Here is a 17,303-nt window from a genome sequence, read left to right on the forward strand (position 1 = left end):
CAGAACCTCCCACCAAAGCACACAATTGTTAGAAATAATTGCTCAACAAACCACAACACAACAACTGCATTAAAGAGAAAAAGCACAGATGACTAATTTCAGTAGCCAACATCATACTATCCACAAGCTTTTGAGCACAAAGCACAAGAGTAGGCAACACACTATCCTCTCCGAGGACGGGACAGCGATCGGAAGACAGAGGAACAGTTTGATTAGGGTTTCTACTTCTCTAAAGAGACCTCTCGTTTGTGGGTGAAGTTGGGCCAGAGTTCAATTCAAATCAAACTTTATTTGTCACATTCGCCTAATACAACAAGTGTAGACCTTACCGTGAAATGCCTACTTACAAGCCCTTAACCAACAGTGCAGTTCAAGAAGAGTTAAGAAAATATTTACCAAATTAAAGTAAAACATTATAGAAAAGTAACACAATATCATAACAATAATGAGGCTATATACAGGGGGTACCGTTACCGAGTCAGTGTGCAGGGTACAGGTTAGAGGTAATTTGTACATGTAGGTAGCGCTCCAGTATCGCTTGCCGTACGGTAGCAAAGGAAACAGTCTATGACTTGGGTGACTGGAGTCCCTGACATGTTTATGAGCTTTCCTCTGACACCACCTATTATATAGGTCGTGGATTGCAGGAAGCTTGGCCCCAGTCATGTACTGGGCCGTACGCACTACCCTCTGTAGCGCCTTACGGTCAGATGACGAGCAGTTGCCATACCAGGCGTTGATACAACCGGTCATGATGCTCTCGATGGTGCAGCTGTAGAACTTTTGGAGGATCTGGGGACCCATGCCAAATCTTTTCAGTTCCTGAGGGGGAATAGGTTATGTCGTGCCCTCTTCACGATTGTCTTGCTGTGTTTGGACAATGATACATCGTTGGTGATGTGGACACCAAGGAACTTGAAACTCTCGACCCGCTCCACTATCACACAGGCATCCAGAACAGCTGGTGCTCTCGTGCATGCTTCAGTGTTGCTTGCCTCGAAGCGAGCATAAAAGACATTTAGCTCGTCTGGTAGGCTCGCGTCACTAGTCAGCTCGTGTCTGAGTTTCCCTTTGTAGACCGTAATAGTTTTCAAGCCCTGCCACATCCGACAAGCATCAGAGCCGGTGTAATAGGATTCAATCTTAATCCTGTATTGATGCTTTTCTTGTTTGATGGTTCATCTGAGGACATAGCGGGATTTCTTATAAGTGTCCGGATTAGTGTCCTGCTCCTTGAAAGCGGCAGCTCTAGCCTTTAGCTCGATGCGGATGTTGCCTGTAATCCATGGCTTCTGATTGGAATATGTATGTACGGTCACTGTGGGGACGACGTCGTCGATGCACTTATTGATGAAGCCGATGACTGAGGTGGTATACTCCTGAATGCCATTGGATGAATCCCGGAACATATTCCAGTCTGTGCTAGCTAAAACAGTCATGTAGTGTAGCATCTGCGTCATCTGACCACTACTGTATTGAGCGAGTAACTGGTACTTCCTGCTTTAGTTTTTACTTGTATGCAGGAATCAGGAGGATAGAATTATGGTCAGATTGTCCAAATGGAGGGCGGGTTAGAGCTTTGTGTGCATCTCTCTTTGTGGAGTAAAGGTGGTCTAGAGTCAAGGGACTGTGCATCCAGTTGAGTTGTGCTTCCTTTTGCAGTGTTAATTAAGTTTTTCTCTCATCTTGCTGATATCCCTAGCCCTTTCTGGTCAAATCTTCTCTCCATTTCTGAATGCACCAGATCCACCAATTTCGAAGAACTGAGGCTAATGGCGTGTTTTTTTGGTTGGCTATACCAGGATTGAAGAAATCTGATATACTCTTCTGAGACACTTAGATTTTGATTTACCTTGATCTTGTAAATCATAATTGCTAGCCTGCAGGAAGGAATGAACCGGAAACGATCAACCTCGCGGTAAGGCATTGTCAATGATTGGTTGTTATTTTAGAGTAGAAATGTTTGGTGAGACTGAGCTGGATGGTTGCTGGTGTTACTGACTGGGTTAGTTATGCGTAGCACAATACTTTGATAGCCTCTGCTCAGCTTAAGCCAAGGTGTTAGCTTGTGGAGCTAATAATCTTCAGGTTTCAGGCAAGGTTACTCAACATGTTAAAATTACAGCATTTGACCTGATGCCATCCAGATCTGGGTTCAAATAGCATTTGAACTTTAAAATTTCTTATGGATGGGGGGGCAGTATTGAGTAGCTTGGATGAATAAGGTGCCTGGAGTAAACTGCCTGCTACTCAGGCCCAGAAGATAAGGTATGCATATTATTAGTCGATTTGGATAGAAAACACTCTGAATTTTCTAAAACTGTTTGACTGATGTCTGTGATTATAACAGAACTCATATGGCAGGCAAAAACCTGAGAAAAAAATCCACCCAGGAAGTTGGAAATCTGAGGTTTGTAGGTTTTCAAGTCTTTGCCTATCCAAGATACAGTGTAAATTTGGTCCGATTGCACTTACTAAGGCTTCCACTAGATGTCAACAGTCTTTAGAACCGTGTCTCATGCATCTACTGTGAAGGGGGAGCGAATAAGAGCTGTTTGAACCAGGTGTCTGGCAGAATGCCATGAGCTAAGTCATGTGTGCAGCCGTGAGAGCTTGCTGCGTTCCTTTTAATTTCTAAAGACAAAGGAATTGTCCGGTTGAAACATAATTGAAGATTTATGATAAAAACCTCCTAAAGATTGATTCTATACATCGTTTGACATGTTTCTACGAACTGCAATATAACTTTTTTTGACTTTTCGTTTGGGACTAAGTGTGCCTGTGCCTCATGAATTTGGATTTGTGAACTAAAAAAGGAGGTATTTGGACATAAATGATGGACTTTATCGAACAAAACAAAACACATTTATTGTGGAACTGGGATTACTGGGAGTGCATTCTGATTAAGATCATCAAAGGTAAGTGAATATTTATAATCCTATTTCTGACTTCTGTTGACTCCACAACATGGCGGGTATCTGTATGGCTTGTTTTGGTGCCTGAGCGCTCTTTTTCCGTAAAGCTTTTTTAAAATCTGACACAGCGGTTGCATTAAGAAGAAGTATATCTTTATTTCCATGTATAACACTGGTATTTTCATCAACATTTATGATGAGTATTTCTGTAAATTGACGTGGCTCTCTACAAAATTACCGGATGTTTTGGAAGCAAAACATTACTGAACATAACGTGTCAATTTAAACTGAGATTTTTTGATATAAATGTGAACTTTATCGAACAAAACATACATATATTGTGTAACATGAAGTCCTATGAGTGTCATCTGATGAAGATCATCAGAGGTTAGTGATTAATTGTATCTCTATTTCTGCTTTTTGTGACTCCTCTCTTTGGCTGGAAAAATGGCTGTGTTTTTCTGTGACTAGGTGCTGACCTAACATAATCGCATGGTATGCTTTCGTCGTAAAGCCTTTTTGAAATCAGACACTGTGGTGGGATTAACAACATGTTTATCTTTAAAATGGTGTATAATACCTGTATGTTTGAGGAATTTTAATTATGACATTTCTGTTGTTTAAATTTGGCGCCCTGCACTTTCACTGGCTGTTGTCAAATCGATCCCGTTAACGGGATTTCAGCCCGTCTCATCCCTAAGAAGTTCTAAGCTGGCTGCAGCGCTAGCTGTGCCACCAGAGACTCTGGGTTTGCGCCCAGGCTTTGTCGCAACTGGCCGCAACCGGGAGGTCCGTGGGGCGATGCAGAATTGGCCTAGCGTTGTCCAGGTTAGGGAGGGTTTGGCCGGTAGGGATATCCTTGTCTCATCGCGCACCAGCGACTCCTGTGGCGGGCCAGGCGCAGTGCGCGCTAACCAAGGTTGCCAGATGCACAGTGTTTCATCTGACACATTGGTGCTTCCGGGTTGGATGTGCGCTGTGTTAAGAAGCAGTGCGGCTTGGTTGGGTTGTGTTTCGGAGGACGCATGACTTTCGACCTTCGTCTCTCCCGAGCCCGTAAGGGAGTTGTAGCGATGAGACAAGGTAGTAGCTACTAACAATTGGATACCATGAAATTGGGGAGAAAAAGGGGGTAAAATTCACACAAAAAAAATAAAAAAGAAGTTTTAAGCTGCTTGAGCCTGCCTGGACTGCTAGATTGATGAGTTTTGTACTTTTGGGGCTACTCCATCGATGTCCATCAAAATAAGGGAAATAATTATTCATCAAAAACGTTGCTGCTCCCCTGATAACGTACTAACTACCTGAAATAGTTATTACATTAACCATTCAACAATGTAGTAAATTATCGGATTGAATCCCAAACTAAGTAAAGGTGTGTTCTATTGCAGCTTTTATTTGGAAAATTACATTCCACTATGAATGGTTTCATATGACCAAGTAAAGTGTTACGCATGTGTGTGTGTGTGTGTGTGACTGTACATGTGTGCTTGTGAGTGCTTCTATGTATGAGTATTCCTGTATGATGTGCATGAGTTTGTTTGTGTTGTAGTTGGCAGTGGGTGCTGGTATGTGCATCAAATTGAGTGAAGTACTGTAGTACATAAAAACATAGATTTTGTTATGTTATTACGTGATTGGTTGAAGTTATTACATTATTAATAAAAATACGTTTTTACTCACTGGTTAATGTAGTAACTACCATTTAATGTAATAACATTACATTTAGCAGAAAAAGTTATTACATTAACCGTTCAATCTTTTATTACGTTAACCGGCAAGTTATTACATTAAACCAGTATTATTAACAGGTTTTATTACATCAAAAAAATATCAAAGTTATTACATAAACCAGAGTTATAACATTAACCGTTGTTACAGGGTGGCTTTTGTATCCATGAGTAATTGTAGGCCACCCCCAGATGCATATTTGTATATTCTCTTTTTTACCCCTTTACTGTAACGAATACAAACAGTGCAGCTATTCCCTCCGCAAGGCTATCAAACAAGCTAAGCGTCAGTACAGAGACAAAGTAGAATCTCAATTCAACGGCTCAGACACAAGAGGCATGTGGCAGGGTCTACAGTCAATCACGGACTACAGGAAGAAATCCAGCCCAGTCACGGACCAGGATGTCCTGCTCCCAGGCAGACTAAATAACTTTTTTGCCCGCTTTGAGGACAATACAGTGCCACTGACACGGCCTGCAACGAAAACTTGCGGTCTCTCCTTCACTGCAGCCGAGGTGAGTAAGACATTTAAACGTGTTAACCCTCGCAAGGCTGCAGGCCCAGACGGCATCCCCAGCCGCGCCCTCAGAGCATGCGCAGACCAGCTGGCCGGTGTGTTTACGGACATATTCAATCAATCCCTATACCAGTCTGCTGTTCCCACATGCTTCAAGAGGGCCACCATTGTTCCTGTTCCCAAGGAAGCTAAGGTAACTGAGCTAAACGACTACCGCCCCGTAGCACTCACTTCCGTCATCATGAAGTGCTTTGAGAGACTAGTCAAGGACCATATCACCTCCACCCTACCTGACACCCTAGACCCACTCCAATTTGCTTACCGCCCAAATATGTCCACAGACGATGCAATCTCAACCACACTGCACACTGCCCTAACCCATCTGGACAAGAGGAATACCTATGTGAGAATGCTGTTCATTGACTACAGTTCGGCATTCAACACCATAGTACCCTCCAAGCTCGTCATCAAGCTCGAGACCCTGGGTCTCGACCCCGCCCTGTGCAACTGGGTACTGGACTTCCTGACGGGCCGCCCCCAGGTGGTGAGGGTAGGCAACAACATCTCCTCCCCGCTGATCCTCAACACTGGGGCCCCACAAGGGTGCGTTCTGAGCCCTCTCCTGTACTCCCTGTTCACCCACGACTGCGTGGCCACGCACGCCTCCAACTCAATCATCAAGTTTGCGGACGACACAACAGTGGTAGGCTTGATTACCAACAACGACGAGACGGCCTACAGGGAGGAGGTGAGGGCCCTCGGAGTGTGGTGTCAGGAAAATAACCTCACACTCAACGTCAACAAAACTAAGGAGATGATTGTGGACTTCAGGAAACAGCAGAGGGAACACCCCCCTATCCACATCGATGGAACAGTAGTGGAGAGGGTAGCAAGTTTTAAGTTCCTCGGCATACACATCACAGACAAACTGAATTGGTCCACTCACACAGACAGCATTGTGAAGAAGGCGCAGCAGCGCCTCTTCAACCTCAGGAGGCTGAAGAAATTCGGCTTGTCACCAAAAGCACTCACAAACTTCTACAGATGCACAATCGAGAGCATCCTGGCGGGCTGTATCACCGCCTGGTACGGCAACTGCTCCGCCCTCAACCGTAAGGCTCTCCAGAGGGTAGTGAGGTCTGCACAACGCATCACCGGGGGCAAACTACCTGCACTCCAGGACACATACACCACCCGATGTCACAGGAAGGCCATAAAGATCATCAAGGACATCAACCACCCGAGCCACTGCCTGTTCACCCCGCTATCATCCAGAAGGCGAGGTCAGTACAGGTGCATCAAAGCTGGGACCGAGAGACTGAAAAACAGCTTCTATCTCAAGGCTATCAGACTGTTAAACAGCCACCACTAACATTGAGTGGCTGCTGCCAACACACTGACACTGACTCAACTCCATCCACTTTAATAATGGGAATTGATGGGAAATGATGTAAATATATCACTAGCCACTTTAACCAATGCTACCTTATATAATGTTACTCACCCTACATTATTCATCTCATAGGCATACGTATATACTGTACTCTATATCATCGACTGTATCCTTATGTAATACATGTATCACTAGCCACTTTAACTATGCCACTTTGTTTACATACTCATCTCATATGTATATACTGTACTCGATACAATCTACTGTATCTGCCTATGCTGCTCTGTACCATCACTCATTCATATATCCTTATGTACATATTCTTTATCCCCTCACACTGTGTACAAGACAGTAGTTTTGGAATTGTTAGTTAGATTACTTGTTGGTTATTACTGCATTGTCGGAACTAGAAGCACAAGCATTTCGCTACACTCGCATTACCATCTGCTAACCATGTGTATGTGACAAATAAAATGTGATTTGATTTGATTTGATTTACTGTGTGTCAATTAAATATAATTTCTGTAGGAACATAGGACTCGTACTAAAGACCTCCAACGCTGTCGGTCTTGGGCTACTTTCTTTGCCTCTGCCCATGACAAGTGGATGGTTTTGAGTTCCGTGGTCAGACATCTGCGTCAGGTCATGGTTGATCTTGCTCCTCTTCATTTACCTTTTGTCACGCCCTGACCTTAGAGATCCTTTTCCTGTCTCTATTTTGGTTTGGTCAGGGCGTTAGTTGGGGGTGGGCATTCTATGGTTTGTGTTTCTATGATTTTCTATTTCTATGTTTTGGCCGGGTATGGTTCTCAATCAGGGACAGCTGTCTATCGTTGTCTCTGATTGGGAACCATACTTAGGTACCCCTTTTCCCACCTGTGTTTGTGGGAAGTTAACTTTGTTTGATGGCACATAGCCTTAATCTTCACGGTTTCTTTTGTATTGTTTATTGTTTTGTCGGCGTCATTTTGAATAAAGGAGAAAATGTACGCTCCCCACGCTGCACCTTGGTCCTAATTTTTCAACAGCCGTGACACCTTTAGGATAAAGCAACATGCATGATTGTAATTTTAGAGTCAATGTGTAACCCACACAAAAGTTAAACTTACATTTGAGATAATAAGTACTAAATGTTAATGGTCAAAATAAACTGACCCTTGTTAGTGGAAAAAATGTGTGAAGTGAGACATTTTGTGAGGAGAAGACAAGGAGGTCTGTGAAGGAAAGATTGATGGGAGGCCAGAGACACACCATTTGACAAACCCAAAGTAATCCAGCAGATTAGAGAAGCCATTCATATTCCTTTCATCCACAGAAACCTTCAGGACATCTGAAGCTTTTAATACCCATTCCAAATGGTTTAGCACCAAAGCTGGGCTGGGGGCCTCCAGAGGGAAGGTGTCCCATATCTTAGCATAGAGAGACAGAGAGACATGGCTCACTCTTTTGTCTCAGCAGACAATGCTCCTGAAGTCAACATCGTGCCTATGCTGAGAATGCTCAAAGGTGCACGAGGAGAAGTTAATTTCAAACGTCTGTGGAATATAAGGAGTCTAAAGTGGGGATGGCAAAGCCTTGGTTTCCCGCCTCCACTGGGGACAAACACTGAAGTTTATGTCAGGAAGACTAATTAGAACTAATCCAAACAGCATGTTCAGTGTCTGACATTCAGGCAAGACATTGGAGGTATGGCAGCATAGTGTAGTGAGACGCTACAGAAAGGTTTGACTCAACTCACCCACAGAGCGGAGTGGAATCTGAGAAACCATGAACTTTCAGTTGTGAGGAAAAGGCAGTTGCACGGATTGCTCAACAGGGAGGAATGTTGTTTTGTGTTGAGTTGCATAAACAATAGGCAGAAGGCTATCTGTCCATTACGAGGAAACATTTTTCACCAATTCGAGATAAGTGAATACAGATACAACGATGCAATTTTAAGAAATCTTGAAAAGTACATTTAAACTCTTCTGGGACAGCATACTATCCCATTATTGTGTTCTGTACTCAGATTAACTGATGTACCTCAGAGCAATCCAGACAGACCACATAGGAGTTGTATATCTACATACAGTACATTCAGGGAGAGTCACCTCGCTGAAATGACATCTTGAAAATGCAGTTCTTGGAACGAGTAGAACATTCACACTAATGGCTTTTGATGTTTACTAATTGCATGCATTACTTATACTTCATGTATACTTCATGTATACACTGTATATTTAAAGGTACAGTATATACACTACCACATCGCAAGCAAAGCCTGTACAATCCTGCATTTTGTCGAAACGAGTGACTCATAGCAAAAGTATTCGGAGTAAAACCAGAAACAAAAGCTCTGTACAAACTGAGAGAGACAAGTCGGTCAAACAGTCACATCTTAGTGTGTGGAGGGATGACTCATTTCAAAGGGATTCATTTGGGTTTTGCGGTCGAACGATAGGACCCAGAGACAGAAATCATCCATGAATTTGCTGGCTAAGGCGTACGGCAAGCTCAGACCTAGGCACAGACGTAAATGCAGCCTTGTTGTCAGCTAGCATGAGACCCAAACCCAAATACCTTGATTACGTCAATTACAGTAGCTCTAACAGTGCCCCAGGGACCGTTCTACCGCAATTCATAACAAAGCCTGCCACAGAACAACTTCCCTGGCTCAGGTTACCTTCAGAACAGGTGACACGCATTCAAACACAATAACAGACTGTCCGTGCCTGCCTCAGGCCTCATACAATACTTGTCTGGCAGTTTGAGTTGGTTTGCATTTTTTTCTCTTTTACCTTTGAGATGGAAAAATAAAAACCAGAACTTCCTTGGCTGACAGATTGTTTTTTATGTTCATCAAGTGTGGACAAGTGTGTGTATGTGCGTGGGCGGTGAGGCTGGGGTTGCAGGGTTCACACCAATGCCAAACCAATGCCTTGGCTCATAAGCAGAACCCTCAATCACTCATATGGTCTAAACAAACCCAAACAGTAACAGAGCTTTTTTTACTGCCGTTTTTAGCCACTGATGTGTGTTCTGGCCAGTGAGGGAGGGAGGAGCAGGAACAGGAATTTCTGAGTGGCTGCCAGTTCCACCCAGGAAAAAGTATTTAAGCAGATAAGCTGGAGAGGGTATAGCCATGACACAACTCTTGTGTTGATAAGGAGTTTGTACACAGATGCTTTTGAAGAATTCACTGTGTGCCTGGATAGCGCAGTAAACAGAGAAAGCTCCCTGTTTAGTCTAGACTCTAGTCAGACTCAGCGGGGTTGCACGGGCTGTTTACATGGGAAGTGGACCTATATACACTGTGCTCTAAGCTGCTTTCCGTGTGGCTGAACAGGTGAAATCCTTTAAGACAGTTCCCTGTCATCACCACACTCGCTCGTTGCTCTGTCGATGAACGGGCCGAGTAAACAAACAGAGTGAAAGGGGTGTGAGCGATAAGTCATCACATTTTGAGCTACCCGTCTCTCTCTCTGTCTGAGAGCCTCAGTCTTCTACGCATCTGCTCCCCTAGAGGCCGTCGTCACCACACGCATGCTTGAATGCAATTGTTTTTCGCCCACACGCTGTCAGTCACATGGGCCTGTAATAACAGCTTGTCGCACTGTCCCACTCAGTCACAACACAGCCAGCGCTTCAGCGCTCTCCCCTCTTTCCCACTCTCTCGCTCTGTCACATATACAGTACATACAATTGTACACACATACATATTTTGATTGTGATTACTGTTTTATTGGTATTAGTTGTCTGCTTCGTGGAGGAAAATGTGCAGATTGTAAGGTGCAAGGGAATGGTGGATTGTTATATAGCTAGCCCTGTACTATACAGCCAGTCCTCCCTCCCTCCTTTCTCTCCCCACCCCAGACCCATCTGGGGAGAAGATGCGGTATGCAGCTCTCGTGATTGAAGATAAAATATAGACACGTCACCTCTCACCCACACTGCACAGAGTACAGTGCAGGAGACAGCGAGTCATCTGAATGGGAGCACCTTATCAGCGCATAAATTAAAAATATAACATGTATTTCTATCGCAACACCTTACATCTTGTCTGTCATACACATACACATTGGAGACCTCTTGTTCATGTTTCTCTGCCTCCGTCTTGGTGGGAGAATGTCACTGTCACCCTCAACAGGAGTACAAATTAGGGCTGTGACAATTATGGCATTTTGGTGTAACGATAAATTGTCAAGCAAATAGTAATGGTTATTGTTATAATTGGCATTTATGTAGAAAAACGTTCTGCACTTGTATACCTAATCATACAACAAAGCTTCGGCGACACCTCTGTCTTAAAATGTAATGGTTTGGACCGCTTTGAACTGGTGGAAACGAAGCTTCTCCTCCCGCCTGTGCCGTTTTGCTCGTAAAATGATTACCAACTTGACCCACTTCACGTAAAAATGAAAAACTGCTATTTGGCGACCTATCCATAACTGTTGGTTCAGTGATTATTCGATAATTGTGCTAGCCCTACTTGGAATGGCATGATGTATACGTATTTATCCCCCCAGTCCTTTCCTCCGCATGCTTTGCAGAGAGCTTGAACCTATCCCATCATCAAAATGTGTGAACATTACAACTGTCAATTTCAGCACATAATTATACAGTAGGGTGTCTTTGCTTAATTGCCATTAGATCTAATCATTTTCCATTGCCGATTTTCAGCCAGGCTATCTTAAAAAAGGATGCTAATGAGGATTATTGTGAACGGCTAGGGAGGGAGGCAGTATTTTCAATGGGCACACTGGTTGAATCAACGTTGTTTCAACTTAATTTGTCAACGTGTTGTGACATGGAACCTAACGTGGAAAATAGATTGGATTTGAAAAAAGTAATCAACCAGTACTGTTTTCATCTCGTTTTAATCAGCGTTGTAAACATTGAAATGAGGTTCAAACTTAAACATATTGACTTAACCTGAGTAACAAGTGGATACAATTTCAACATAATCATCAGAACTATGTACATGTTGAAAGGGCATTTAAAATTCCACATAGAAACGTTAAAAATAGACTACACGAACGTAGACCACCTAAATAACATTGAATAGTTGAAAGTCACTAACTTTTCTTACACAATCTGTATGTAGAAGTCAATTTGGAGTTAAGTTTATGTAGGCTACATTGACATCTGATTTGCCTAAAGCACACCATAATAGGTATACTATCATTAATCCATGGTTGATTGAATCTTTGGAAGATGAGTAGTTACCATTAGCTCTATAAATAAGATGTCAAATTCATGATATTAATAAGAAACTTTAGCCTTTTAATATTGTATTTTATATATGTTATTCATAATATACTGTAACGACCCTGGCATCCCACTTCTGACACCAATGCAATGAAACAGCAGGGAGCAGGTCTCGAACTCTCGACCTTCTAGCCCGAGGTCCGGAGCACTATCGACTGCGCCGCAAAAGCATGCGCGAGCGGCAGAGTTGATTTCCGCGGTTATAAACCCAGGGTCGTTACAATACTATCCAAGTTGGATTCATATCTCCAGCTCAACCAAAAATCTAAGTTAAATAATGGTACAAAATCAAATCAAACTTTAAATGCACTTCAAATAAAGTTTGATTTGATTTAGTCCTATTCTTCAACTTAGATTTTTGGTTGAGATGCGGAGGTGAATTAAACATACTAATAACTTATAGATTACATTTGAAATCAACCAACCAACCATCCTTCATTTACAAGACAATATCAAGAAGGTAAAAGTGCATTGTTAATATTATGAATTTGGCATCCTATTTATAGTAATTACTTCTAAACTTCTAAAGAGCCAATCAACCATGGATGAATGATAGTATACCTACCTACACATTGAAATGATGGCACAATCTGTTGGGCAAGTTAGATGTCAATATAGCTTACATAAACCCAACCTCATTCTGATTTTACTTTCACAAACAGCTTGTGTAAGAAAAGTTAGAGTAGTTACTTTCAACTATTCAATGTTATTTAATATGGAAGCTGATCATTGTCTAACTGTGTTGACATGATAGCTCAGCTGAATTAAAGCTAAGTTGGGTACATAGAGGTAGGCCTCTGGCTGGTAGACTTGTTCTCACTGAAGTGCATTACGCCTCATACCAGTAGGAGTCACTGTTCAGGCAGAAATCAGTAGACTGTGGTTTCACATTTGATTTCAATGTACCTCTTTATTGATGTTTGAAACAATGGCATTGATTCAAACATACCATTTTACTATCAACATTGAAACAAGGTCAAATAAAATATGTATAATAAAATCTGCAATTTCAACGTATTTACAGAACCAGTCAAAAGTTTGGACACTCCTACTCATTTAAGGGTTTTTCTTTATTTTTTACTATTTTCTACATTGTTGGATAATAGTGAAGACATCACAACTATGAAATAACACATGTAGAATTATGTAGTAACCAAACAGGTGTTAAATCAAAATATATTTACATTTTAGATTCTTCAAAGTAGCCACCCTTTGCCTTGACAGCTTTGCACACTCTTGGCATTGTCTCAACCAGCTTAATCTGGGATGCTTTTCCAACGGTCTTGAAGGAGTTCCCACATATGCTGAGCACTTGTTGGCTGATTTTCCCAACTCATCCCAAACCATCTCAATTGGGTTGAGTGATTGTGGAGGCCAGGTCATCTGATACAGCACTCCATCACTCTCCTTCTTGGTCAAATAGCCCTTACACAGCCTGGAGGTGTGTTGGGCTATTGTCCTGTTGTAAAACAAATGATAGTCCTACTAATCGCAAGCCAGATGGGATGGCATGTCGCTGAAGACTGCTGTGGTAGCCATGCTGGTTAAATGTGCATTAAATTATAAATAAATCAGACAGTGTCACCAGCAACGCACCCCAACACCATCACACCTCCCCCATGCTTCACGGTGGGAACTACACATGCGGAGATATTCTGTTCACCTACTCTGAGTCTCACAGACACGGCAATTGGAACCAAAAATCTCAAATTTGGACTATTCAGACCAAAGGACAGATTTCCACCGGTCTAATGTCCGTTGCTCATGTTTCTTGGCCCATGCAAGTCTTCTTCTTATTGGAGTCCTTTAGTAGTGGTTTCTTTAAAGCAATTCGACCATGAAGGCCTGATTCACACAGTCTCCTCTGAACAGTTGATGTTGAGATGTGTCTGTTACTTGAACTCCGTGAAGCATTAATTTGAGCTGCAATTTCTGAGGCCGATAACTCTAACAAACATATCCTCTGCAGAGGTAACTCTGGGTCTTCCTTTTCTGTGTGCGGTCCTCATGACAGCCAGTTTCATCATAGTGCTTGATGATTTTTACGACTGCACTTAAACAAAGTTCTTGGAATTTTCCGGATTGACTGACCTTCATGTCTTAAAGTAATGACGGACTATCATTTCTCTTTGCTTATTTGAGCTGTTCTTGCAATAATAGGGACTTGGTCTTTTATCAAATAGGGCTATTTTCTGTATACCACCCCTATCGTGTCACAACACAACTGATTGGCTTAAAACGCATAATTCCACAAATTAACTTTCAACCAGGCAGACCTGTTAATTGAAAAGCATTCCAGGTGACTACCTCATGAATCTGGATGAGAGAATGTCAAGAGTGTGTAAAGTTGTCATCAAGGTGGCTACTTAGGGCGGCAGATAGCCTAGTGGTTAGAGCGTGGAGTAGTAACCGAAAGGTTGCAAGAACGAATCCCCGAGCTGACAAGGTAAAAAAAAAAAAAATCTGTTGTTCTGCTCCTGAACAATGCAGTTAACCCACTGTTCCTAGGCTGCCATTGAAAATAAGAATTTGTTCTTAACTGACTTGCCTAGTTAAATGAAGGTAAAATAAATACAACTTTGAAGAACCTAAAATATATTTGGATTTTTTAAATACTTTTTTAGTTACTTCATGACTCCATGTGTTATTTCATAGTTTTCATGTATTCACGATTATCCTACAATATAGAAAATAGTAAACATAAAGAAAAACCCTGGTATGAGTAGGTGTGTCCAAACTTGACAGGTACTGTGGTTCTGATGATTATGTTGAAATTAGAATAATGTAACAACCTGTTAATCAGGTTAAGTCCATGTATTTGTTTTACACGCTGGTTGAAATGAGATGAAAACTGTACTGGTTGATGATTTTTTTCAAATCGAAATGTATTTTCCACATCACAATACATTGACAAATTATGTTAAAACAACAGTGTGTGCCCAGTGGGTTTACTACCCAATATTTTTTTATATTTGTGGGCAATCATTTCTGTTTCGGTTGCTAATTTGTTTCTGATCCAGTAATTGAAGAAAATAACAGATTGTTTATTTTTATGGTAAAACAATTGAGAAAATTTTTAAGACTACGTCAAAGTTAAATTACTACCATCCAAATATATGAAATGCACGTGAAATACTACACCTGGTAAGATGTAGCCTACAGAAAGTAAACTGCCAACACAGAGCTGAAACCGCCGTCATTTTCTGCGTGATGTCTTTGACTCTGCAGACGAGAACTTCAATAATCACCCACAGCCTCTTTTGAAGGCCAACTGGGGATTCATACAGATTAATGGAATACGTATCTGGCACACAGTGCAATTTATAGACCAACATACACGATATTATGACCCAAATTCTGTCCATTATTAAAAACTGCAACATCTCTCTGACCGTTTCTAGCCTATTTATGTCACACAGTTTCCATGGCTACCATGAGATAGAGAAATTCTAGTGCACAGTAAGTGCAACTTCAACTTTCCTTTTCAGAGAGAAGATGAATGATCATTCTGCCTCCACACATTGTTAAACTTCAACGCAAGCAGTAATTTCTCAACAGCCATGTCTACAAACAGTCGTAATGAACAATATCATTGTGCAATAGCTCAAATAAAATTGTATTGGTCACGCACATATTTAGCGCATGTTATTGTGGGTGTAGTGAAATGCTTGTACTATATGCATTCATATTGCCAACCACTTACATCATTGTTCGACAAAGTCAAGGAAAGACTGTGCAAAAGCATGATGACTGACAACAAAAACGGGTATTTTTGGCTGTAATCATGTAATGCAGTATGTCATATCTTCCTACGACAGATGCACAATAGTTCTTACAAATTTAACTAATCCCCTACCAAGAATATAAACACGTAACAGTTGGATCCAAGCATAGAATTTGAAATCAGTGTTGATGTGTGCATACAAACACACTCACAAAAGAAAGACATCTGCATATCTAGGCAAGAGACAAAGACTTCATTCCAAATGGCACCCCATTCCCTTTATAGTGCACTACTTTTGACCAGGAGTAGTGCATTATATAGGGCAGCGGTAGGCACCAACTAGGCACCACACCTGACCAAGTGAGCTTATTGATCAGTTCAGTGAATGCCTAAATTCAACACAGACAAACTCAACACTGCCTGCGGCCCTCCAGAACCAGGGTTGCCTACTACCCTTGTTATACGGGATAGGATGTCATTTGGGACACAGACCCAAAGATGGCATTCTTGTTTCCTTGGCCAGACACAGACCTTCGCCATCCATTTCCTCTCTGCAGAGACAAGAAGCAAAACACAAAATGAGAATGTCACTGTGAGAACAAAGCAGCGCAGCACAGGATAGGGCTGCTAACAAAACGCTTAGTTCCTTATTTCCACCACACTCAACAGTTCAACAAGGGCATGGAGGCCAGCCAAAGCAAGCAACACAATACCTGGCCGCAGAAGGGAGATGACATCATTTCTCCTCAAAATTATTAATTGTCTTCTCTTTAGCGGTCAACTTCAAAACACACAAGATTAACTCTATTGTGAGGGTGAAAACACAGCCTTTGTAAGCAGAAGGGAGATATGTTTTGGTTAAAATTATAAAACATTGTGTTACATACCTTTTGCCCTTGAAAGAGGAATCAGATCATCGGTTTTTGCTAAGGCATATCTGACCAGCTTTGTTAGGGACTTGTGTAACTAATCGTGTTGTTGCCATATAAAACAAGTTCATAATTTCATACAATCAATAAATTAGGTTACAAGTCTTGAATCATTACCGTACACAAAGTATTAAGACTCAGGTTTGATCCCCTCAACTGTTACATCATACAGTGGCAAACGCTGTTTCTTTGTCCGTGAAAAACAGCCTCAGTTCCTGGACAGAGAACATGTCTAGATCTTGTACGCCACCTCCTGGCAGAACACAAAAACACCCAGAAATCCCCAGTATATAAGACAAAGAACCACAAAAAAAGATGAGCGGGGCGGGACGAACCCCCCCCCCCCAGTAATGATTGAACTTACACACAGTAAGGTCCGTGACTGATGTGATGCCAGTCATCAGTACTCAGTCCTTTAGCAGACTCATTTGTTTGTGTTGCCAGTTCAGGTGTGAACAAACACCTTACCCAGCACCCCACAACCCTCACAGAAGGGTGTTATGGGAAGCTTCGAGATATAAGATGAAAACACAATCTGCAAGACGAATTTAGCTCATCTAAATCATAACAGGGATAACGTTTTGGCATTTTTTGTAATATTGAGCCATATGGATCAATACGTTTTATGAATTATTTGGGTGGGCGTGTAGACCATACATTCTCTCACACACAAATTTTTTTTTTTTCTCAATGTTAAAGTTTATTTCATGATGCCTCCCTCCCAGGTACATACAGTGCCTTCAGAAAGTATTCATACCCCTAGACCTTTTCCACATTGTGTTACATTATAGCCTCAGCAAATACTCCATAATGAAAGTGAAAACAGGTTTTTAGAAAAAAAAAAAAA

Source organism: Oncorhynchus mykiss, chromosome 4, assembly GCF_013265735.2.
Source record: "Oncorhynchus mykiss isolate Arlee chromosome 4, USDA_OmykA_1.1, whole genome shotgun sequence".
Taxonomy (NCBI): Eukaryota; Metazoa; Chordata; class Actinopteri; order Salmoniformes; family Salmonidae; genus Oncorhynchus; species Oncorhynchus mykiss.